We start from the raw sequence: 27,932 nt of genomic DNA on the forward strand, positions 1-27,932 counted from the left end.
TCAAAGAAACGAGAGAGAATAAACGAATAAATGAATAATCCAATGAATGAATGTTCCAAACAGCGATTTGAAGTTCTAAGGTGAGAGGTTGATCAATGCCTTATTGTTGTGGAATGTTCAAGGAAACCGAAACCTCCCGGTTGTTGAGCCGCCAAAGATACTGAATAAATCGGAAACGTTACGTTGACTGTGAAACTTGTATAACACTTTTTCAGCACCTTGGCTTAATGCGCTGGTTTCGAAAACATTTTTGATCGGTTACATAGTGCAACTTCTAAAAAACACATCGGTATAAATAACGGTACTAAGAACCATGCATTTCGACATAGCCATTAACCTGATTAAAACAGTTTTAAGAAAGTGGGCTAAATGGATAAAGCACCGTACATTTTTCTCGTAAGTACATATTTTTTATCTTGGAATAGGAAATAATTTAAAACAATTTGTGTTATAATTTTCATTTCTAGTTTTCTTCTACTTTTTTTTTACCTTCGGTACAAATTTGATATTTTCCTTAGTTCTGCTGAAACGAAAATACCAAATTGTACCAAGGGTTATATTGACCCACAACATTAACATTTATAGCCTGTTAGCCAGTTATTTCACTTGAACAGTCCTTAATCAATGGTTTGTAGCTTAAGATGGGTAAGTGAAAAGGAATTCAATCCTTGGCAGTGTCTCGAAACAAGTGTCCTCTTATCTATACCATGTTCTAAAAACACCTCTTAAGTAACACATGCTTGACTGAAACATGTGCATCCGTTTATTTGTAGATTGTAACCGGGTATACTTTCTTGCTGGGGCCAGTGGAGACCAAGTCACAAAATGTTTACTTCATCTCAGTTTTCATATATGAAAGAGAATGTGGTGGAGGAAATCTTTTAAAGATTCACACGGACACAGACAGAGGTAACATCTCTTCAGCTGTGAACGTATCAGTAACTGGAACAGCCACCACAGACAAAAACACTAGTAAGTTAATAAGAAGTATTAATAAAATAGTGTTGAATTCATTTTGGAGGAGTATACTACTAAAAGAATTCTTAGGAATAACCATCGCCCTTTTGACAGAGCTGCAGGGGACTGTAAGGACGACGCCAACGCCGAGGACGACGTCGATTAAAAAATGAATTTATATTTTACCCACGAATTTCACGATACTCTTAATTCATTTAGTTTGTTTCTCTATGTCTCGAAACTGAATATGGAACACAGCGTAACATTAATATTCGGCATATCAATTTTAACAATTATCCGTCGAACAGTCAAACCTGTATATAACGGTCACCCTTGGGAAATGGCCAGGTAACTGTTATATACAGGGTGACCGCTGTACACAGATTTCCTTTAAAGTCCCCTGGAGGTCAATAAATAGCATTTTTATGTGCAAATAATCACTCAGTTTACGTTTTATTGACAATAACGAGTAACAGCAACGCAATAAACACGATAAAAAAGGCCCATAAAATATCCGTGGTGTACTTTTAGGGAGGTGCAGTAGAAGTCTACTGGAAGCTAATGAACAACGTTTTTAAGTGGAAAGTCACTCAATTTACATTTATTGACAGCAATTGTAAACAGAAACGCAATAAATACGACAAAAATGTCCATAAAATGTCCGTGGTGTACTTTAAGGGAGATGCAGTATACTTTGATCTAAGTTTCCTCGTAGGAAAAGCTTTTAGAGTAACAATATGGATTTCAAGAAGAAAAGAAATCGTTATAGTTTTCTCATATTTCGGAGCTCGAAGCTTGATTTCATGTACTTGACTTTACTCAGTGTGACAGCAACTTGAACCCTTCATGTCCATAGTTTTTCAGCCGAGACGATGCCAAGCGCTGCCTTAGTCCAATGTTGTGTTGTTACAGTTACAGTAACTATTGTTGAAAGCGTCGGCACTTTAATGTTACCTGCCGCAAGTACGTGTCGGACGTGGGCCATGACATGTATTAGTAGTTGTGTTTGGTACTAATATTTGTATTTTTGTGAGACCCCTGCCTTGGTGGCTGCTATTTAACGAGCTGATGAATAAAGCTTGTCATTATTTGTTAATCGTTTGTAAACCTAATTTCGTGCCCGTTATATACAGGTAAAAGATAATGAAATTGTGGATTCAGCAAGTCTAAAGGGTGCGTCCGTTATATACAGGTGACCACTATATGTAGGTCAACTTAACAATAAATACAAGGGACGATTTTTGGGAAGTTGTTCAGTGATCGTTATACACAGAGTGACCGCTATATACAGGGCCGTTATATACAGGTTTGACTGTAGTTCACCGTTTCCACACAACGCAGAATTTGTTCATTTTACGTTGTTGTTTTGCAGAGGATGGCAAAGAAATGTACCCAGAGTTATAACGCACGTGTACAGCCATTGTATTGCTCATTAAACCTTTTGTACGTTTTGCGACGTTCCCCAGCCGTTGCCGTTGTGGTTTTCTTAAATCCCCTAATAAGTGGCCAAATTTTGCTTCGCGAACTTTAGAAACAAAACTGCCGGCAAGTATTCCCAAAGTATTGTCTAGTTGTGAGAATTTCTTGGAGTTATTTTGATAACTCTAGGGATAAATGTAAAGAATGTCAGTTGTCATTTTCTTGTTTAAATTCAGGCATGGTTAGTATAATTTTCATTACTAATCGGTTTTAGACCAATAATTGAATTATCAAATCATGTATGTTCTTCTTGTGGGAGTGGCGAATGGTCCCTCTTAAACCATGGGTCTCGCAAAATTTTCGCCCAATTTCATGAATCGCGCAATCTCGGTTATGAACGTCTCGAAGTCTCGATTTTTTCACAAAGCTGTCACAAAGTTTCGACTTTTTTCCAGGGCCAAGTCGCGAAGTACCGATTTGTTCATCTTGGAACCTGCACGTCTCGAGCACTTGGAAGTCTCGTTCTTTAAAGTCTCGGTCTTGCAAAGAAAAATGCTAGTCTCTCATTTACCATCTACCGCTACTTCTTGCCTGTAGTCTATACGCATTAATTTCCGTGTTAAAAAGTTGTCTAGGCATAGTAAAGCGTGCATTTAGCCTAGTAGATTAAGCCCTGGTCCAACGACACATAACAATCAATAATAGTTGATGATAGTCAGTGATAGTTAAAACTCGAGCTCACGTTTGACCATTAAATACCGTAAAATCCCACGTTAAAGCTCCCTGGTTGTAAACCCCACCGGATATAAGCCCTTCTATCTGCTAACAAAGATATTATTCCGGATATAAGCCCCCTCCCCGGATATAAGCCCGTCTAATGTGTAAGTGAGTACCTTTTACGTTTCTTTAAAAACATCAAAATTTTTAACCAAAAGTTATAGGCTAATAGGGTAATAGCTCTAAATGAAATAGTATGTTAGCTTTAATTCGTTTCTTAGATACCTTTTATCTCGTCGTTCGGAAACATTTTTTATTCCCCTTATATGCCCCCCGGATATAACCCCCCAATTTATAACCCCACCCAGAACCTCTTATGAAGTTATGTAAGGCCAGGGCTTTGAGGTGGGATTTTACGGTACCATGCTCTATCACTGACCAGTGGCGGATTTAGGGGAGGGGCCCGGGGTGCCCGGGCCCCCCTTATTTTCGGTAAAAAAAGAAGAAATGACTGAAGGAAGAAAAGCCGGTAGGGCAAGTAAAACAAAACCGCCCCCCTACCCCCCTTAGCTCAAAGTCTGGATCCGCCACTGCTGACTATCTCAGTATCATACAGGTCGATCTTGTCCAATTTCTTCATGATATTCGTTGATAGTCTTTCCGTTTGGCCTCTTGCATGGGCATGAGTTCAAACTAAGCGCAACAAAACAAAACTGCCGTCTTCCAATAAAAAGAAATATTAACACTTGTTAACGCAACGTAATTTTGCTGTTTATAATTTACGCCGAGGGAGCATGGTAGGTAGCGTTCGCTTGTTACAAACTATCGTCGACAAAGGCCAATTACTTCTGAGACAACCCTGCACGGAATCACGGTAGTTGCATTCATCACAACAAATAATATTATTATCTAGTCCAAAATGACTAACAAAACTTCCATGATTTCCTGCAAGTGCATCTCATAGAGGGAATAGACCGTTTTCGTTATATCAAAATTCAGCTTGGCAGCGAGGGTTGAAGGACACAAACAAAGGAAATTGAATGAACATAAAAATGTTCGGTGTGTAGCCAGGCATGTTAAAAATTGGTAAAAAAGGAAAGGAATTAAATGGTTGTCACTGGCTAAAAATATGTGGTTATCGGACGTTTCGGCCACTACTGTTGCCTTCTTCAGCAAAAGATGGAAAATGCAAATGTTAAACGGCGTCCTGCTAGAATATGTAATAGATGTGTGATAAAACTAAATGAGCAATAGTCTCTAGAGTATTCTTAATGAGCGTAAAAATTCTTAATGCCATTGTACACGTTCGGTAGCGCTATGTGTTCGTTTATAGCGTTCCTGTCTCGCACGGAATGCCAAGCTTCAAGAATTAGTCTTTGTTTCCATACTGATGATCTGTCGACAATTTCAACGTTCTCCAAATCTATTTGGTGACCGTTGAGCATATGGTGTTTGGCCAATAAAGAGTTTTTGTCCGATGTTGCTATAGCCTTTGCGTGTTTTTTCATACGTGTTTTTAACGCGCGTGATGACTGACCAACATAAACACAGTCACAGTCTTTACATTTGATCTTGTAAACAATGCCTCTGGAAGCCTCTTTCTCGATCTTGTCTTTAGGTTTTTTGAGTATGTTCGAGATGGTACGAATAGGTTTATGGGCGACCTTGATATTGAAACCTCGAAGAACGTTTGCGACTCTTTCGGAAAAACCTTTGGCGTAGGGGAGGATGACAAAACCACAATGGTCGGTATCATTCGTTTCTTGTTGTCTACTTCGTTGGTGGCCATTGTGAATGAAATTTGCAGGGTAGTTATTAGTGGCAAGAGCTTTCGTTACTCGTTTAGTTTCCCGTGAAACTTCCTCCTCCGTGGAAGGAATGTTCCTTGCGCGATCCATGAGAGTGCGCACGACCGAGTGTTTATGCTGAGGATGGCGGTGTGATTTGAAATCAAGGTAACGGTCGGTGTTGGTAGCTTTTCTGTAAACAGACACAGTGATCGAGCCATCTTCTTGTCTGGTTGTTTTTGTGTCGAGAAGGGCAATGGAACCTTCTGATTCTATCTCGATTGTAAATTTGATGTGAGGGTCACAATTCCAACGCTTTAAATTTTGTCAAAAATTCTCTGCTGTGTGTGATATTTTAAACACTCTTCTCCATATTTAGAAATGTGGTTAAACACGGACTTTCATGCTTGATGTGTTACATCATTGATGCTATAATTGTTGTTTGTTACGGTTTTAAAGACGTCAGAGCAAAGTTTTGACATATTTTTAATTTAACTTCGAGGATTTGCATGGGATACCCTTTTCATTTTAGAAATATACTTTGGTCAGCATTGAAGAGCTTGAAAACTTTTCATATTTGTAATTGTCTTGCTCACAAACATGGACTGGTCCTTCAAAATGAAAGGTGTACTGCACATGTCTTGATTTGTGGTTGTCATGCTGATATGCAACAAGTTCAACACGACCAGGAATGTGATTACAGTGAATGAATGTGTGTACAAGAAATTATCCTAAAAAAGCTGACAACAGTTGGATAATTGTGTTCTTCAAATAACATTTATGTAATTAACTTCACACTGTGAATAGCATGATAAAAGATATGTTATCATCTTTTTGTATTTTAAAACAGATCCAACTGATCAAAGTAGTATTGGGCTTGACAAAAAAAATTATAGCACCTACAATGAGAGACATCTGTACCAAGTCATGTGAGCATAAGAACCTAGTAAACCAGAGTGAAGCATACTGGGCAATGTGGAACACTCCTTTAGACATAATTTTGATGTTTGTCACATAACATTTGACTTTTTCTCAAGTTTCAGCTGATAAACCTAGACTGTATACTTCTCATGTGAGTCGTTGGAAGCTCCATCACACAACTCCTGGCTAACAGCCATTTGAAGATTAATATTGAATCCAGAAACAACCAGGATGCACTCTTCTATCCAGAAACTATTATGCAAACTACTAGTCAATCATCAACATATACTTTTAACATCACAAGAATCTGCACATATCATAAGAAGTATGCAAACTATGTGAACAATATGTTTTATATATATATATTATTTTTACTGCCTTTACAGTAACATTTTACCACATTTTGCATTATCTTAATGCTGGCAATCAACAAAAGAACCTACATCCTGAATGCAAATTGAATATTCTTATACCACATGACAACATTTCTTTACAGTCACGAAAAAACGTATTCAGAACTTCAGTGTAACTGGCTTAGATATTCCATCAAACCCTCTTGACAGTACATGTTCAAGTTAATTTGATATCTGTAAACTGTCTTCAATAAAATTAGTAACAACTCACCTATGTTGATACCTAATAATCTATATCACCTTATTTGTTTAAAGTTATACCTTTATCTTTCTAGTGATGGCCTATTCAGTTGTAGTACTTTAACCCCCGAATACTGACATTTAAAACTAGCACTCCAACTGTATGGAATGAAAGTAAACCACACAAATACGCTTTGCGGACCCATTTCTACTGTATTCTCCCGCTTGTTCAAAGTGGAGACAAAGAAAAGAAGAAGCGAGATATGTTTTTTTAGACAGTCCACGACGATAAGTATGAGACTTTGTTACTTCTTGTCAAGGGAAAATTCCACGTGCCAGTAGCTGAGCGGAGGGGATCACAGTAAAGTGCCGTGGTCCAGTTTTGGAGAAGGAAGGAACTGATTACTCTAGGAAACGAGGAAAGTCGCGCGCTAAGGAAGGAAGGAAGTCAAAAAGTCGGAGGCTTCACGAGTTGTTGCAAAAACATTTAAAGAAACCAAATCAGCCGGTTACAAAAAGCTAAATTACGCAGGACTTACTGAGCGAAAGATACGACAAGTCACTTCAAGAAGCATTAGATATAGTGTTCGCAATGCAGCATTTACAAACAAAGCTGTACCAAAGCCTTTCAGAGCGCACCAGGTACAGTCGCAGCACCAGATCGATTTGGTTGACGTGAACACGAAGCCAGTTGAGCTTGGAGGGAAGAGTTACAGTTACATTCTCTCTGTCATGGATGTATTCAGTCGTTATCTCTGACTCGTTCCACTGCCCACAAAGTCAAGTCGAGATATAGCAAGGGAACTCAAAAATATACACTGATGAATATGAACGAGATGGGCCACCGGATCGTCTTCAGAGTAACCAAGACCTGGAATTTCATGGGCTTGTAGAAAATATTTGCAAGTAGTATAAAATTTGAAGAGTTTAAAGTAGGCCTTACCACCGTCAATCGCAAGGCAAGGTTGAACATTCGCACTGATGATTGCGTGGCAAAATGATATATGACTTGATGGCTATGAAGGGGAAAGGAATCACAACTGGACCAAAAACCTGCCAAGGTACTGCAGAATCCTAAACGAAGAAAAGAAAGAAGAACTTGGCTGGTCAAGCCCCTTTTTTTGAAGTTTACTATGGGCGAAAATCGAATGTAGTGACAAAAGATATTGCCAGTTGTTCTTCAGAATCATGTCGCTTGTGAACTTAAGGACGGTGCCTACTTTTGTTAGTGCGCACACGTTCTGCGCATCACGCAAGGCGTGGTTTAAGTGCCACGCGCGCGCTGGGTTGACATTGACGCAATCAACTACGCTTATTAAAATGATTAAAATGAATTTTCCTACTGTGACCAAACTCAAGTTTAGTGTACCTGTACTTAAACCAGGAACACCAGAATAGTAGCATATCGCTAACCACTAACTGTTAACGTCTTCAAGCTGAAAAACTAGCTGTTATCTGCCGAAAATTATACTGAAATCCAACAGTAAATATGTACCTGCAGATGGCATGGTGCGCGCGCAAAACAAGTGCGAGATACGCAAATGTTTTACTTACTGGGGAGGTGACAAGAAAAAATGTAACTGGCACTGTAAACGTTTACAAAAAAGATCAATAACTTTGAAAAACGGTGGTTACCCCTACATTTTATGTTATGAAATGAAAATAGCAAGCCTATTCAACTAGTGATTAGTTTCTGGTTGTGAAAAAAAGGTATTTAGACTGTATTTCAGCTTAACCAGATGAAGGTTATCAGAGAAGTTAAAAGTGCTGTTGCAACGATTTTTTGTATTACCATTATTATTACCATTATTATTACCATTATTATTACCATTATTATTACCATTATTATTACCATTATTATTACCATTATTATTACCATTATTATTACCATTATTATTACCATTATTATTACCATTACTATTACCATTATTATTACAATGCAGTTATAAGATCTTTATAAATGTGTTTGTTCTTCTGTCTGTAAAGGCGAATTCTAAGGAAATTTGTGAAAAAATATCCTTTCCTTCTTTTTTCAGACCCAGGCCTTAAACGACCCAGGCCTTAAACTATTTGAGAGTGGACTAAATGCTTAAGCAACGTACATTTTTCTCGTAAGAATTTAAGTTTCTTTTTTTTATAAAATGTGGGAAGCTTTTCATCAAGGTCTGGTATACTTGTTGCAAAGTTGCATTTTGTTAGGAAGGCAAGACTACCATGTTTGTGAAAGAGCTGGTTGGGGATTATTTTCCAGGAGGCTTGTGACTCGTCTTGAATTCTTTTGACCCAGGCTATTTTGAGCGCTTTTTCTATGATCTTAAAATCACACATTTTCAATCTGCCATCTTTCTTTTCTCCAATTATAGTGTTTTTTAATTTTATTTTAGGGGGCTTCCCTGTCTAGATAAAATTGAAAACTAGCTTATTTACTTCTTGTACGTAGTCATCTGGAACAGGGAGCAGCTGAGTAAATTAATTTAGATATCCCAAGTGTAATGACCATGTTTTTCTTTCCATAAAGAGTTAGACTTCTTCGTTGCCAAGTGTTCAGCGTTTTCTCGAGGTTAAGTATTTTTTCACCGAAGTTCAGCCTGATAGCACTTGCTTGGATGTAAGAAAAGAAGACACCAAGAGCGTTGATAGCCCGCAGGGGGGGGGGGGGGGGGTACTTTGGGAATTTCTGGGTGGAGATGTGCCGCTGGGACTTTGGAATCCTCAGCCTATACCAGAGCTAGTTCAGCTGAATTTTGCTACCCTATACTAGAGTAAACTCCCTAAATCCCCCCATCTATCGACACTGTTGAGGCTGATTTGCGTAAATTTAAACTTGTCGATTTGATTTTTTTATATTTTTGAGTGGCAATTCCTGGTTTCCTTAGTCTAGATAAAATCTTCAACCAACTAGTCAGTTTTGTGAAAAATTATACCCTATTCTAGACCCAAATGCTCTGATTTATATACCCTATCCTAGAGTAAACTGCTTGAAAACCATACCCTTTACAGCGGCACATACCTATATAGCCCATATATGGCTGCCCTCCCCAGGAGTTGATAGGTTCTTTTGGCCAATTAAAACCAAATGGTTCATCCGTTCTTCCATCTGTTGTTATGACGCAATTTATCATCAATAAGAGGACAGACGCATAAAAAACTGACGTCAAAGCTAGAATTAAAAATGAACTTTTACTAAGTATGCTGGACAAAGAAAATGCCTTTCTTCAGATACACAAGATTATTCATAAACGGAAATCTTTTAAGTAATTAAAATCAATGTCTTCTGTCATTATTCTCCCCTGATTTTATTTTAGTAGTCTTAAAGTACAGAAACGATAATAATATTAACTCATTAATTATGTCTTTAATCTTAAATTAATTATAAACAATTATTGGATGAGGTTTTTGTGATATCCAGAATAATCAACGTCGAGGTAGGGGTTATCAGCCGAAGCCGAAGGCTAAGGCTGATAACCATTACCGAGACCTTGATTATTCTGGATATCACAAAAACCGAATTTAATAATTGTTTTATTATACAATGAACGAAAAAAATGGAAGTCATGTGTTTGCTTCTTCACTGACGCCAAGCAAGTGAACACAAAGCGCGCGAACTTGACATATTTACTCGTGACCTTAAATGTCCTTGACATGATTATTGTATAATCTGCAGATAGATGACGTCACAGGCGCTGATTTCGAAAATTCACTGTACGCTTTCGACCAATCAGAAAAGAGATAGTGAGTTCAATGTATAATAATGATTGTTATTTAATTGAAAGACTTTTTTTGTAGCTCTCTTAGACTGAGTGGTATCTCATTCCATAGTCTGGCGCCGATTTTTGAGAATGCAATTTTTTGCAACTCAAGGTTTGAGGCTGTTATATAAAAGTTAACCAGCTGTTGATGTTATTATGTGACAGGCTCAGTCATTACTGCAGTAAACCATCTTAACACTACACAGTACAAGTTCACTTGACATGTGTAAACGGTGCCGAGCTCAGAGAGTTAAAGTGCACCTAGCTCCAATTTTTTTTTTCGCTAAAACAAATCTACTTGTTAGTTGAAATACTTTTGCAAAAAAAATCTTTGTATTCGGTTTAATCCTCGATTTTCTGTGCCCCGACGAAATCTCGAAAATTGAACCAAAACGCCGCCATTTTGTTTCGCGACCGAGTTTGAGGAGAATGGGTCCAGCGGCTATTGTGACGTCTACCCAGGAAGGTTGAATATCTCACGTCCTCTTATTTCCTTCAGGATGGTGCAACATATATTTGAAAAGTGCTCAGAGACGCCTTCCATAAGTGCTATCGGCTGTTGCAATAATATTCCAGATTTAAAGAAAGATATGCTGTACAATTTACTCGCGACTAACGGTCCATGGTACACGACATAAAGACGTGAACGAAGGGTTGATTTTGTCGAACCGAAACAAGCGGAGTGAGTCTGTGAGAACCATTGAAGAACTCTCACTGGAATTACTTCCGCAGACGTCCAAACGCTATTTTCAAAATTTTACGCTTAAAGCCAACCAGCAATTTTTCCGTTTTGTTGAACAAATACAGAGAGCTGACTGAGGCGATATTGTGTTTGGTTCCTGGGTAGACGTCATCAGCAACTGCCGCCCAGACTCCCTAAACGCGGTCGCGTAAGAATTCAAGCGCGACTTTGAAAGGGCATATAAAATCGAGAATTCAACCAAATCCAAAACTTTTTTCGCCCAAATGCTTCGAATAACAAGTGGATTAAGTGGATTCGTTTCAATGAAAAAAAAAAAAAAAAAAAAAAAAAAAAAAAATGGATTAGGTGCACTTCAAACTCACATGGGACAAGGCACATACTGGGACAAGGCACATACTGCATAAAATAAACCTAAATGAAGAGAGATTAAGATAAAGAATTATTATTAGAGGATAAAGTTACTAAGTAAACAGTATTCTGCAACAAATTTCCCACTTACAATTTGAAACGACTTGACTAAGTTGATGTCTGAAATAAAAAAAAAATCTATGTCACTTAATTCACTCATTTCCCCACCTATATCAGGTTCAAGTGATTGCCTTCTCGCTTGTCGCAATTCAACTCCCAGATACTGACATTTAAAACAACACTCCAACCGAATGAAATCAAACTAAGCATAAGCTCACAAATATCCATTGCGGACCTATTTTTGTCAATCGATAGCAACCGAGTAGAAACATTTTCGGTGAGTTCGATTGTTATCGATTGGAAATATCGAGCGATAGCAATTGGCGATTGATATCGATTGAATCGATCGATTTCCGATATCGATTTTTATCGATCAAGGACTACGCCTGCTTGTTAAGTTTCACTCTCTCATAGGAACCTCTTCGCACCACATCGTGGAGGCGAGGAACTTCAATCTGGACCTGTCATCAGGATGACGCGTCACGCTTCGGTCCTGCTATTAAAGGCTAGTTCTAGTCACAAACTAAGCGACTTTGGCGATTTGCCGACAAAAGTAGAGGAGCAGGAACAGGTGGCTCAACAACCGGGAGGTTTCGGTTTCCACGTACAGCGGACAACAATAAAACATTGATCAATCTCTTACCTTAAAACTTAAAAAACGCTATATAGGTACGTAAAACACAGCGGTCAAACGTCTGCGCATGTGCGAGCTATGGAGCAACTAAAGGCGGCCAAAACGTTTTCATAACCTTGTTCTTTTCGTGGGTCATCGGCATCCTATAAATGACATCGTTCTCGTTATATATATATTTGTTTGTGTTTTAGCTTTTACAACGAGAGCTAACAAAAATAAGAGTTAAAAATTGTTCTACCTTCTGCTTGTTGCAGGTCTTTCCTTTCCGCGGTATCTATTTTCCGAGCTTCTTGAATTGTTTGCCCACCTCGACTTTGCATTTAGTTCACCAGTTTGTCCCCGGGTTTGTAGTTTGGAAAAGATTTTCCCATCTGGTCAAAGACCTGGTACAGGTGGTTTGGGATCGTTAGTTTGGCCAGTTTTCGGCTATGCCCCCATGACGATGGACATGAACATCGTTTGTAGTTCGATTCATCTCGTTCCTGTGCTTCAGACAAATACAGGATCCAGACAGAATCCTCCCAGTCCTTGCCAAAATTTTTCCAGCTCGCCTGAGCGAAGCCGAATCACTGCAATTGTCGTTTTCTTCTCCAGTTTTTTCTTCTTTTACACACCGCTAGTCGTCCGTTTCCGGCGTCACGCATCGTATGATTAATAAAAACAAACAAAAATATACTACGCCGTCGGCTCGTAGCATGACACGGGTTTTCAAGACTTATAAACTTTTTTGGTAAAGCTTACAACAAAATGGTAAATTAACAGAATACCGGTAACTTAATTAACTTTGTGGCTGAAAAGTCTTAAGTTTTCCTTTTACCTACTTTGTTTTCCTTTTACAGATTTCTATGAACTTTTCAATTTTTTTTCGTAAATTTTGCGTGACACCGGTTGTTTCCCATGTTTTCCTTTAAATGTTTGCGCGGGAAATTGGCGCGCGGCTGCCAAAAATGTACCCATTCGCGCATGCCCGACGTTTGACCGCTGTGTTGGTACGTAACGACGTCGGAACATGGACTTGTACTTCTTTCAGAATCAATAAGTATATAGCGTTACAGTAGCAAAGAAAAAAACATAGAAAACGAAAGAGACGGGAAATCTAAGCAATGTTTAACGTCCTTAAGTCCAGTAAGCGAGACATAAAGACAATTTGTTCGCTTGAAGCTACAAAGGAAAAGAATACTAAAAAAGGTGGCTATGTTTACAGATGATTTCCAATCCGTACTGCGCAGTATCGGTACCTTAATGTTTATAGCGGAGCTTCTGCGCGCCGAAGGCGCGCGAGCGGAGCCCCATACCTTAGAAAATTTGGTAACCTTTGGTCACGTGACTGTCCGTACGTCCGTACGTACGTCCGTCCGTCCTTACGCCTATGCCTTGAAAACTAAAAGAGTAGCACTATTACCATAGCTACATCTTTGATTTTGGGCGTCCACGCTATTGTTAATTGACAGCTGTCACAACAAGCTATCCACTGGTCTGCAGCTTCACACTGAGATCTTTCAACTGTGTCTTCACGATATTAGCAGACTCCTGGTCTTTAAAGGGTATGACAACCCGAGTAGTGTTTTCTGTCGTAGATCTGGACCGTAATGAGGGCTGCGCTGGTCTGCTGAGCTGCAGACCAGTGTTCAACCGGTGTTTACGAGCCGCAAGATTGCCCAGGAGTTCCCGACAAGCGAACCTAAGCCTCAGCTCATTGATCAACAATGCGTTGTGTATAACTTCAAGTGTGACCAGTGCGATGCTGGTTATGTCGGTTACACCCGTGGCCATCTGTTCGTACGCGTTGATGGACATAGAAGCAAGACCTCGTCAGTACGCAATCACTATGATAATAGACACGCAGGCAGGATTCCGGATGACCTTTGCAATTGTTTTAGCGTGTTGAAAAAATGCCACAACAAGTTTGATTGTCTCATTAATGAGATGTTACTCATTAAACAATTACGACCGTGTTTAAATGTACAATCAGACTCAGTTCGCGCTAAAGTCTTTGTCTAACTTATGCAAATTAGAAACTCTGAACTCTTAGTTACTCTTGAAATCGCATATTTAATTAGTTTCCCTTGACAATGGCGCCAAGATGTCGCCGAAACGTCGGATTTATCTATCGTTAGTTTTTGCCTGTATATGTAAATCTATATAGTAAACATTATAAGTTTTCGCTCGATGGAATGACAATCGATGCTATTCGTTACGAAACAACATACCTTATCTTTGAGGTCTTTCAAATTCTTTTTTCAACAGCTTCATTGATTTTGACAGCTGCGAAGTTGTTTCATCAGGTGATATGAGAAAGAACGAAGCAAAAGCCTCGCATCATATCCATAATGGCGGTTGGTTTTGAAACTTTGAATTTACTTCATGTAAGTAGTTGCGAAATGTATACATTTTGTGATGTCTCCCACGAAACAAAACAAAAAGCGCAAACAAACTCTCGAGAGTGCGCAGTACGGACTGGACGTCATCTTTAAAGTTCTGCCAGTAAAGCAAATTAATGCAAATCTTTTTTTCTACAGGGTGGCCCATTCAACTTCAAGGCTGGTATCCATAGGGGCCTTCTAGATATAAAATTAATTAAATATCTATTTATAGCATTGATTAAGTTGTACTGTATATTAGAAATCTAAGAATGTAAGAATACTATGCTATGCTTCTGCTAGTAATTTATTATCCTCTCTTTCATACCGGATCATCTCTAGGATAGTTGAAGTAAAGCGTTGTTCAGTGCCGGAGTTAAGTGGAAATGTTTGACAGTTACGTGATCGTAACTGAAAAGTACTTCGCTCCTACATAGTTCATAAACTACACACCGCCTATTTCTTAATTTCACATCTTTTGATGGGAAAGTGCATTCCTTGATAAGAATGCAAAAAGGAGGGGGACATGGGGACATGGGGGGGGGGGGGGGTCTGAAGACCGCAACACCGCAAAAAAAATTAACGAACACCGCATCACCGCAAGAAAAGTGAACGAAACACCGTCACCGCAACACCTATTTTTAGCGCCATGATTCCTTCATCTACACTTAAAATAATACTTTTATACCTCAACAATTTTCCACAAAATAAACATATCACAACGCTTTTCATTGTGCATATGTTGATACTGCTGATGCCTGTAAATCAGTTTTCTTGCTCTTGTGAAGAAACCTTGCGCGAAGTTAGGAAGCGGACGAAGAAAAAAGAGAGGAACCTTGAAAGATGGCCTTTACCCCAGATCCCTCTCTTCTTTTACTTCGGTCACTTTTCTTAATATATAAACCCACTCACTGAAGCCCTATCTTCACTGAAAGTATTGCTTTCCGGAGCTTGCTACGTTTGCGTTTGATATTGATAATCGAAAAAATAATTGAAAAAAATAGGAGGTGTAGAAAGTCGCGGGACCTTGGAGCGGGTAAAGACTGGTATCAGAATGACCTGTAGACGAAGCCGAATAGCAAAAGGAAAAAATAGTAAACGTGTGTAATTTACAAAGTTTCCTTTAATAGCTTAGAAAGCCTTCTTTCTTCCCTGCCGACGCGACGTCTGAATATATTTTGTGGCCGGTGGTTTTTGCCACCTTTTCCTTTCTTCGAAGAAAAAAGCTGCGCAGTCAATAATACATTATATTCGGCCTTGGCGTGTCCAGAATTTCCAGGATTGTTTCTGTCCTCGCTCCTCCACGTGTCTACCGAACACTGAGCTCTGGGTGGCAGAGGTCGAGTTACTTGTCAAGTTACGTATAAATGAAAACAGCTTCGGATTGGCAGCCGAAGTATTTTGAAGATTGACTAGAAAGTGATGGTCTATATTTTGTTACAAATTATTAACCTCAATGGTACGTGTTTGTTGTAAATTAGCATGGATTAACGAAGTTAGGTCAAATTTAGGTTTGAGAAAGATAAATCAAAACACCACAGCACCGCAAACAATTTCATTTCACCGAACACCGCGGCGTGAAAAACACAAACATCGCACACCGTAGGGTTTGAGATCACCGCAACACCGCCAGTTGAGATTTTATTCACCGCATCACCGCATTAAAAAAACATCAACACCGCAACACCGCAAATCCCCATGTCCCCCTCAGAAAGGTAACTCATGAAAAAGTAATTTATCTGAAAACAAAAGAACTAAAGTTGGATTCAGTTAGACGTTGTTTACATTTTTCTTAATCAGCATACGACTTTCGTTAGCGAAGGTAGAATGCTCCAGATTAATCACAACCGTCCGAAGTTCACGTCTCGAGAAAACGTTCGGGCTATCTTTGCCATCACTGTTATCGTCTTATGAACGGAATAACAGTGATGGCAAAGAGAGCCCAGATCGGCAGAGATCACAAAAAATCACAACGGACACACAAGAAATGAGTAAGTTTTATTAATCTTACAAGTAAAATGTTCATAATTGGCCGTATTTCGTTCCCAATACATTCCCTTATAAATTGTTCAAATTTTCAAAGGCTCCTCGCGTAACGTAACGCTGCGTCAGTTCAGAATCCCTAAGCATCATGCTGTGACGGGACAGATTTTAGGTATGTAGGTTGAACAAGAACTTCGCTAAGAACTTCGGTTCCACTGGTTTATTAACGGAGTAACGTAGCGAGATTACAACGTCAGTGTCAGAGAAGAGAGTGATTGAAGAGCCCCGACTAGTTACAAAGTCGTTCTATTTATGCGAAAAGAAATAAGTTAATTGTTTTTCACACGATTACAGTCCATTCATATGCGAAAATAGGTGTTTTCAGGTGCCGCAAGACCCGAGAATAAAGGGAATGCGAAATGAGCAAGGTTTGTTTGATCGTGCAAAAATTTGCAAAAAGGAAAATATATATCTTAAGGTCTCAATTCCAACACAGAAAAACAGCTCGCTAAGCCAAAACCTAGTAACTCATCCTAAGTTGCCATCGAAAAGAATTCAAGTTTATGGTTGAAGAAATATATGAAATTCAACGAAAACTAATTCGACTGAGAACAAAGGAACTCTGAGGTGGCAACTTAAACTAGAGATCTCGGTTTTAATGAGGCAAATGAGCCTTATCATTATGCGAACTCAGGCCGCAAAAGTGTGAACGATTCCGCGACTTAATCAAACAAGTTGATCTGGTAAGGTTTGCTCATTTTCCGATCTTGCAGCTGAGAACACCTTGGAATGAAGTAGTAGGTTTTACAATGGAGAATAAGTTTACAAACGATAGTAAACATTTCTTCTAGAGATTCCTCGCTTTCTAAGTTACCGAGTTTACAACAATGGTTAACCGATATTATTTAAAGATAAAAGGTAAAATAAGGTTGAAACAAGGATTCTCTTTTAACCAGCTAAGCACGAGTGTTGGACCTAATTCTTACTTTGTCACAACGTGAACTCACACTTAGTTCATAAAGGAAAATCCTTGCTCTCCGCAGATGAATAAGCAATTCCGGTGCTAACACACGTACATAGCAGTTACTGTGCGGAGTCAACCTGAAATGAATATAATTTCCCCTATGATATATATCGTATCCCAACACCTAGCGTTCGAACCCGAAGAGAGAATTAAGCGAAGATCGTGATACAAGTGTCTATCAGCAAGCTTTTTTTTTTTTTTTTGTTAACCGCAGTATATTCCTAGGCGATTATCACCACAAATAAACAAAATCAGCTCGGTCTTTTTAGAAAGGAAACTAACTAATTGTGTTTTAATTGATCCAATTAATTCTCTCTTCAATTCCCCGCTGTAATAAAATGGCTAGATATTTCATGAGATTCTAAAAGCAAGAAATCAGCGTAAAAATGGATAATTAACTAGCAAGATTCAAAAAGCGAATAATCAGCGTAGAATGGGTAAATATCTTACGAAATTCTAAAAGCAAATAATCAGCGACAAACACCTAGCAAAATTTTAAAAGGAAATAATCAGCAAAAATTTTAAAAGCGGATAATATTCAGGAAAATTTATTGGAGGAGTGGATAAATATATGATTTTGAGGCGACGACTAAAGGAGCCGACCACAGATTATTTATTTGTCCTGTTTTACAGCTTTGTTTGCCAGTAGTGATATTTTTTCCTACTCATCGTTTATTGAATGACGTCGGTCCTTTAGTCGTGAACCATTAATTCGTTTCTTTTGTTTCGTCTCAATATCCGTACGTAGTTTTTGTGTTTTCATTCACATAAATCAGAATTGTACGCTTACAATACCACCCTGGACTCACACAACGTGCACTTAACGCTTTCATGAATAAACTCGTAGTACATGTCTGAGAATTCATTTATTTTTCGCTTTTCTCGAGACGTGAGCTTGGGACGCCGGTGGATTAATTGACTGCAAATCTGGTATTCTTTTAGCTCGATCAAAAACTGAAACACTCATGATGCTAATGTAGCAAATATAATTGGGTTTGTTGAGGCTTGAAGTTATACATTCTCCATTATACGCATGTACAAAATGTCACCCACGATTAACGCATTATTTTAGGCCTGAACGGGATCCCAACCCATCACCTTTGCGATACCGGTGGAGTGCTCTACCAACTGAGCTATCAAGCCAACTGTGCTGGTCATATTGTGAAGAATACAAGTGAATATACCCGGCATAGTCAATCGAATCCAATCGAACTCAAACGACCTAAATCGAACTCAATCCATGGATTGAGTTCGATTGAGTTCGGCAATCGAACCAAATCGAAATCACACAAAAATAATTGGACAATCGAACTAAATCGAACTTTTAATTTCTAAAGTCATGATATTGGATTTGTGAACGTTCTAAATCGGGTTTTGACGCCGTTTTGAATGGCATTATTCAACAGTTTCGTTAACTTTCAATTCGTTTCAAAGTATAGTTTGTACGTGATGATAGATTGGCCTAAATTAAAGAAGCATGACCTTGCGCCTTTTATCAGAGCTAAACATAGAAAGAAAACATTTCATGCTAAATTCCTCAATACTGAGCGCCAGAAGGCACAATCAATACATCCTGCTGAGAAATATAACCGATCTTATAATGATCTTAAGTATGACACACTGTTTGTTTAGTAGCACTCTGTCATAGGAACACTTCGTGGAGGCGACAAACTTCAATTGCATCCATCAGAACTATCATCAGGATGTCAGACCTTTGGTCCTGCGATTAAAATGCAGTTCTTAAGAAAAACAAGCGACGTTGGCGATTTGCCGACAAAAGTAGCGGAACAGGAAGTGGTGGCTCAACAACCGGGAGATTTCGGTTTCCTTGAACATTCCACAACAATAAGACATCGATCAACCTCTTCCCTTAGAACTTAAATCGCTATATGGAACATGGAGTTGTACTTCAACCAGAATTAATAAGTATATAGCGTTGTAATTCATTTTAAAACTTAGAAAAGAAAAGAGACCGGCAATCTGAGCAATCGGAAATGGAAATAAATAAACTGTACACTGTTCTAAACTGCAAACTGTTGGTTTTGTACCAGTTACGTCCCGTAAGCGAGACATAGAAACAACCAGCTGGTTTAAAGCTATAAAGGAAAAGAAGACTCGCGAAGATGGCTATTTTAAAGTTCTGCTTATAATTTATCATCATCTCTGTAATACCGGATCATCTTTAAGATAGTTGAAGTAAAGTGCTGTTCAGTACATACATACATACATACATACATACATACATACATACATACATACATACATACATACATACATACATACATACATACATACATACATACATTTTTATTTTTGTTTTCAAGTTAAAATTACAATTATAACATGCCCGCGGATAGCTGAGCTAATCTAGGCGGGTCATGTTTACACGAATTATTAATATACAACTAGGTACAACTAAAATACAACTGAAGGCAACAAGCCAGAACTAAAGAGACTAAAATTGATAACAATAACTAGAGACAACTAATAAACTAACGGTATTACAAATAATAACTAGACCTCTAAGAGCGTTTACTCGGGCTTCGTACCACAGTATCAAATCGTACTTTACGAAAACGCGTGTTGGACACAATAAAAGCAAAAAAAAAAAAAAAAAAAATAGAATATTGTGACTTCGCCTTCTGCAGAGATTCTAAATGTATAAAATTATATCGATTAATGTAAGAGGGTTAAACAGTTCAAGAAAGCGAAGACAGGTGTTTCGCTGGCTACATGAGCAAAAATCGGATATAATTTTTTGCGAGAAAGTTATTCCTCGCTCGATACTATCGGAAGATGGGAGACGGAATGGGGAGGCAAAATCGTATCTAGCCATATGCATGGGTCGTCTCATAGCAGAGGAGTTACGATTCTTTTTAAACCACGGCTTGACGTAGACATTGAAAAAATTGCCTCAGATGATCACGGGAGATATATTTTAGTAGAGATTGTTATTGATGATACAAAAATTGTTGTTCCGATAGAAAACGAAGAATCCAAACCGAAGAATAACTCGCAATCGTATAACAGTAGATTTTATTCGATCTGAAATCAATATTGTAGAGACATATTCTAGTTTCTAAATGTAATCAAGTAATTAATAAGTGAACAAGGAAAAAAGCGAAATATATGCCCGCGACAACCAAACGTTAATAAAGCGAAACCATGCGGTTCGTAATACAAACTTAAGTAGAGATCACTGATGGTCTATAGGTAACAAAAATTAAAGACTAAATTAACAATTCAAGGGTAATTTCTCATTAACTTACTTCTATGGCGAGTTTTCTTAAATGTCCTTGAATATGATAAGCATAAATCCGAGCAGCAGCTAAAATGATAAACACTTTGATCCTTTCAGTATGGCTGTCGGTAAAAAAAGTGAACGAAACTAAACTACGCAATCCAATTTTGAACAAAACATGCACTCTTGCGATTCCTTTCAGGCGTGTGCGGTTTTCGATTTTCCTGTTTTTGTTAGCTAACTTAAATTCTTCGCATAGTTCATTGACTATCTTAACAGTTGTACTGGTTAATGTTTATGCACCAAACGATCCAAACCGGCAGGTTGTATTCCTAAGGGGGCTTTCAAATCTTGTGTTAGGGGGCGATTTTAATTGCGTAATGGGCACTTTAGACAAAAGAGGAGGCAAACCTGTTAACATTAGAAAAGCATCGACTATTGAACTCAAGGCTTTGATTAAAACACACGATTTTTAACCAGTCAACACGCGTATTTTCTAAGGGCTGTTTTCTAATATATTATAGAAAATGAAAAAGGTTGCCTCCCCATCCTGCCCTTCCCGCTTTCGAAAAAGCTGTGGAAACACTCGTCTGCGGCTCGTGTTCCCACAGCATTTCTCGTTCTCTTCAGTAAACTTCCACTTGTGTTTCTATAACTCGATAGAAACATGGTAGATGTTTTCTATTTCTTAAATAGGATTGAATATATTCCACGGTCGCTTATTGACCGTCGGATCAGAAAAGAATGTCAGGAAACGTGATAATTGATAAAATATGAGTGAGAGGTCAGACTTGTCCTTGCGGGCTTGTTTTATGGTAGTCTTCCGTTGAAGTCGCACGAAACTCTCCTCGCCGAGGAAGCGTTGAGAGACGACAGGGGACTATAGAATAAAGCGATTTAAAAAGGACTTAAATAAACCGGCTAGATCTAGTTTTAAAAGAGATCCAGCTTGATATGGTTCAGGTTATGTTGTCATCTAACATTTCTCACGGAACTTATTATGCATGAATAACTCAAAATGATGACTATTTTTATAATTTTTCTGCTTGCAGTCATACATCATGAGAGTCAGTGATCTTGCCCATCAAGATCAAAACATTCACAAATCATCACTTTTTAAATTTTGGTCTTCCACACAAGATAAACGTGAGTACATTTTAAGAAATCTTGATCAGTGAAAACTGCAGCACGTGCTCCGCACTAAATCAAAATCCATGGCACTTGAGTTGGGCGTAGATAAAATCAGGAACACGGTACACTCCCTAAAATCACGAGACACGTGGGGACACTAAAAAAAGACATGAAAAAAAAAAAGTTAAATAAGTCTATAGATAATCTTTACTCAACGCAGGTTATTATCATGTAGCCACAGTTTGCCTGCATGTGTACAGTAAAGGAGCTCTTTACGGTTAGTTGCTCTCCTATCGCGACTTTTTCCTCCAAATTTGTTCTGAGTGCATAATGTCCGCTTGAGGAGAGCCTGAGTCGTGCAAAAATAGCTATCATTATAATTTGAAATCTCGTCGTCTTCTGTCAGGTCAGACTTGCGGCTATTTCCACTCTTGTTTCAGTGCTGAAAAGGGAAGTAGTTTACGCTTTAAGACCTCTGTTCAATATACATAGCTTAAGCATTTGTCACTATTCCGGCATGTTAAATAATTGTTTCATGCTTAGCGTGCGGTATATCGAGTTATTGATGAACGCGGAAAGTTTGGAGAGCACGAAAGAAGCGTACGTCGGAGTTGCTCGAGGCGATAGCCGAGAGCAATTCTAGCTTCGTGAGTACTTTTCAAACTTCCCAAGTGCATCAATATCTCGATATACGCACAGCTAAAAGCGTGAACCAATTCTTTTATAACATGGCGACAACAACTTGGGCGCTAAAACATGTTTTATTTGTCCTCACAGTGCACGGTGAAGGAAACAAAGGTCATCAGGATCCTAAGAGCGTTTTCCTCGGGCTCGGTATGGCAACATCAAATCGCACTTTACAAGCTTATTGAACACAATAAAAACAAATAGAAGAATCAGGATATTTTACCACAAGAGTTACGCTTTGATATTTACTATTCAAATTGCTTCGTTGAGTGTCCTCTCCAGTCCATAGACCTTTTTCGCTTGGGCGGTTTGTTGTCCCATTACAGACCACGTGATATTCTCTAGAGAATTGCTCTTTTATCCATCTAAAAATTATTTATTCATATACACGCAGCTATTTAAAAATTTTAAAGGAAGAATTCTCAAGAGTATCATCACATGGTCTGAAATGGGACAACAAACCGCCCTGTCGAAAAAGGTCTATTGCGTGATGCTTGTAGAATTCACCCGAGCATAGCCGGGTTTTCCGTCACTGCAGTCAGGTGGAAAACGGTCGACTTTTTGCGACTTCGGCATTCTTGTTCCGCGCTGACAAAAAGTCGACTACTGGAGAAAGGATGTCCGCGAATCACCGTTGCTAATCGTATTCCAGTGCCTTGCAGTTCACGGTTGTTTTAAGTTTCGCTTATCCAGTCAGAACCCACTTTAACAATTCTTGCTATCAAGCAAACCTAGTGACCCTTTTCGTGTTTCAGCCAAGTTGACAATTTAACTGGCTTCCCAGAGCAGCTATCACCGTACGTCAGTCGTGAGTGAAATAACTCTGAGTTAGAGAATATGGAGGCCTCACAAAACTTTCCTTTTCAAGTAGTTTTCGTCGTCGTTTGACAATATAGGTTCTAAATGGCAGACTATGTTCTCAATTCTACGTAAAGGCTTTCTAACAATTTCTGCTAAAACGCCGTCGCGTGGAAGGTAGAGACGACGGGGTGTTGATGCTAGAATAACATATCGTGGCACTACAACGTTGAGTAAAATAACAAAAAAAAAAACCCTCATACTGAAGGGCTTAGCCGTCATGGTATTTTAATCATTCTATTTAACTTGTTTTTTTTAATCATTGATGTATTTTTACTTTGCAAACTACTTAGTAGTTTGCAAATTAAAAATAACAACAATGATTAAAAACTTTTAAAATACCATTTATCTGTTTGTTTTGACTTATTTGGGTTGAAATATTTGTGAAGTCGCCCTTTTTAAAATGTTAAATTGGCAAGAACATAAACGTGTCATCCTGACCGACGGTTGACCTTTTTCGACTTACTGAAGTGGAGCGAAGAAAGTGCACTTCCAGAGATGCTTCGACATAATTATGCAATCCTATAAGGTGACCGAACACAGTTTTTGATACCTGTGTTTCATTCACCTTTTTCTCTAAAACCCTTAATCCTTTGCTAGCCAAAAATAGCAACACGCAAGTTAAAAACACAAACTTCAATTTTCAAGCTGACTTATGCGCCGTTGCATGCCTTTGCTATCCGGTTTTCGGCTCTTGTTTCAGGCGCACACTGAAAAGTGGGAATTAAGGTAAGCTACTTTAATTTAGAACGTGACAGTATTTATACTTCCTAAGAGTGATCGTAAATATACGAACTGAGCTTCCTAGGCAGACGCTCTTAGGGTTCGTCACGGGAAATTTGTTAGCTACTTCGCATATTTGCTAGCCAATTTCAGATAAGACTGAAGCTTTGTAATGATTTTTCCTCTTGGAGCAAGGTTTCTTAAGTGTTACATATGGTTAGCACTCGAGTTCCAATCCAGTGGATCCCAAAGTTCGATTTTAGGATCCGTCGGCTTTTTTTCGTTTTTGTTTTTTTTTTTTTAAGCCAGTGGTCCTTTTTTTTTCTTTTACCCCTTTTCTCGGTGAAGAACATCCATGTACTTATTTTAGCTTTGAGACCAATAAGAACACCGTTTTGATGTTACGCGACCTTGGTGTTTCGCATAATAGAATCGCATACGATGGCTTCCATGATGTGTGTATGTAATTCATAAAAAAATCCTTGATTTCTCTGAAGATCTTTCGCAGCTACACTGCGAGCATAGTCGCTTCGACCTTATTCAACGCCTATTGTGATTTGTCAAATACCCGGACACTTGACCTAGCGGCGCTGAGTCGCGTGAAGCAGACAGCTTTCGTCTTCAGGCGACAAGCAAAACATGTTTGGCAAGGTAGAGTGGCTCAATCGAGAATGGGTAAATCCATCGGAGCAATGCAGTTCATGTAGTGCAGCTCTTCTTGTACCTCATGTCGTATGCACCAAAAGTCATTCCAGATTGAGATACAAACGAAATGAAAATAAGGCACGATTAATTTGGTTTTCCTCCTTATTTTTTCTTTAAAAAAACTGCTATTGACGAGTATTGCCAGAAGTCAATTAAGTAACTAGAGTAACCCGTGAGCCACACATGTCCGCAATGCGCACATGGTATTTAAATCACTGCATTTAATTTGTTTGTTTAAGTAGTTTGCAAGGGAAACATAACAACAATGATTAAAAACTTTAAAAATGCCATTTATTTGTTTGTTTGACTCTTTTTCGTTGAAATATTAGTAAAGTCGAACTTTAAACATTGCAAGGGCATAAAGGTGTCTTCACGATCGACAGTTGAATTTTTTCGAGTTTTTTCACGCCGAGGAAGCGTACGTTACGAGACGACGGTGATGTTTCACCGCATTGCAAACAGGGAAGAATTTACGAAAGCCTTTCGCTTCCATAGGCGACTGTCAAGTTAGAAACACAAAATATTTTTTCTGCAAAAACTTTTCGCCTGTTGTAATAACTCTGGAAAAAGTTCTAAAAGGAATTTACAACATCGTGGCGTCTCATTTTACACTCGCAGTCTTTGTGGTTCAGTGTGAGATTTGAAAGAAAGTTGTATTCGCTCGGGGGCTGCAATGATTTTACTTAATGAAGCAAGCTATCTAACTCTCCAGTCTCTAACAGATCACACAAGAAGAAGAAGAAAAAAAAACGGTGGCACCCCAGCTAACTACGCCGTAGTTCGATTTTTCTACACAGTGGATTGTTTCTTCGCGCACGAGCTTCATTATTTGCAGATGTTTTGTCATTGTCGCGTAATCTGCCAGCAGACTATGAAGTTAACGTGATCAAAAGGGCTTATTAAGCGATGACGCAGTCAGAGCTTATAAGTTGGCACGCATCGCATTCTTTTGGATAGGCAGCGTAGAGCTTTTGTCGCACTGCGCTTATGTCGCGCACGACTCGCCGCTCTGTGGGAGGGAAATACAGTCTGGGAGGTAGCAAATAAGCACTGTGTGAGCATTGTATGAGCACTGAAATATCTGAACTGAACTTATGTGTGTGGGAAACGCGATAGGTCAAGGTTCTACATTAAATTTACGTATTGGTGAGCTTTGTTTAGGGCTGAAGTAAATATATCTGGGCTGAAATAGTGGTGAAATTGTACTAGAAGAAGAGCATTGTGTGTTTGGGACACGCGATTGGTCAAGGGTGGTACATTTAATTTACGTATTGGAGAGCTTTGCTTAGGGCTGAACTAAACATATTTGTGGGCTGAAATATTTGTGAAATTGAGCTAGAATTGAAGAAAAGCATTGAAGAAGTTCGCGGTGAAAGCAGTTGAGATAGCAGAAAGCAATGGAGAATAGTTTACGTAACGAAAAGGTGAGCTAGCTCAAGTTTTCTTCTTGAGCAGAATTGGTTAATGTAGCTTGGATTATGGCGTCTTAAGTAGAAACAGAGCGACAGTTGGGTTACACAACATTTATATTTGAAACCAGTTGAGATAGCAGGAAGCAATGGGGAATAGTGTAACGAAAAGGTGGGCTAGCTGAAGGTTTTGCTTTGATCAGAATTGGTTAATGTAGCTTAGATAATGGTCTCTTTAATGGAAAACAGAGCAGCCGTTGGGTTACACAATATTTACATGAAAGCCAAAGAATACTCAAGTCATGTGAGAGGGAAGTTCTGGTTTATACTATTGTTTATATTTTACCTGGAGGCAATGTAATGTATCTTGCAACTTTAAAAAAAAAGTAATTCGCTAAAGAACTAATCCTTTTTGCTGTAATGAGAACAGCTTATAACTGTCGCGCATGATAAGAGCACAAATTAGGTCTGGTTTGTGAAAAAACAACCAGAAGAGTCTAGAGGACGTGATTTAACCCTGACAGGATTTTCAGCTGAAAACCATTCACAATGGAAAACAGGTTATTTTTGTAACAAAACAGAAGGTTTACAGTAGTGATAATGAATTCAAGTTGCAGTTTATTTGCAGTTTTTAGTTTTTTGTAAAGTTTTACAAATGTGGTATTTTAAATTTTCTCTCAACGGAAGAGTGATTGTGATTAAACAATAGATAATGGTTTTGTCAGTGGTAAATCAATAGGAAGCTTCATTAAGAACAGGTATGAGGTTAAAACAACAAATTAATTTCCCGTGAGGTAATTAGCGTTGCCAAATGTCTGTTATTTCAAGATAAGGTGTTGATTTCAGAGAGAAACTGTGAAAATACTGTTTGTTGTTTTCAAGTTTACGTATGTTGTTGATGTACTTTAAACAACAACTTTCACTTTATCCGGAGAGATGCAAGTTTATTCATTTCTTTGCAGCTTCTAGGATCAGCAGCAAGAGTTTATTCGCCATCCTTGGTTTCGGGGAACTAGGAACTTTTCCTTTGCGGCTGTCTTTTGCAGTTTGTAGGATCCGCGGAGTATCTAATTTCAGCGTTTAAAAGAAGATTTTTATTGTGGGATGTGCTTTATGCAATATCGGATAAATTTGCGCTCACCGGCAAACTGATAATACGAACACATCATTTATACATACAACTTTAGATCTACAAGCAAGTTGCACACGCGATAGGTCAAGGATCAACAATAAATTTACGTATTGGTGAGCGCTGTTTAACCCGGACTTTTTGCTGTCTTAAGGTGAATTCAATTGAATGAGCACTGTCAGAGCAGTGTATGAGCACTGAAATATCTGAACTTATCTGTGAAACGTGAAATAAACTGTATTGGTGAAAGTCTGGATCCGCCACTGGATTTCTCTTGGGGACATCTATCACAATATTCTTTTACATTGTTTTATTTCATAAAAATTTTTAAGTCTCACTACCTGCCATTTCGAAAAGTAAACAAAAGGGAAAAAGGTGAATTGCATTATTAAGTTCAAAGAGGAACAATTGAACAAAGAGAACAAGTAAGCTTGGACTCTCAAAACCCAACTATACAAAGCTACTTACAATACAGCTACTTCCCACACAGGTTGTATCTTACTTTTACTTTTAATTAAGTTTAACAATCAGCCTGTCTGTTTATGTTCCAATTTTCTTGGAACAATTTTAGAAATAGCACGTACACGTCATCGCTTCTGCATGCATTGCATGCCGTTTATTTTTCGTAAGACATGAACACGCTCGAGGTTAGCTCATGGTTCGTACGCGAGTAGGTTCAATATTATTTTTACAGTATCAGCAAACATAAATCCAATTTCAAAAATTAAAGGTGA

The sequence above is a fragment of the Orbicella faveolata genome, unplaced genomic scaffold (genome assembly GCF_042242905.1).
Source record: "Orbicella faveolata isolate gen_17 unplaced genomic scaffold, um_ofav_v1 contig_13, whole genome shotgun sequence".
Classification (NCBI taxonomy): Eukaryota; Metazoa; Cnidaria; class Anthozoa; order Scleractinia; family Merulinidae; genus Orbicella; species Orbicella faveolata.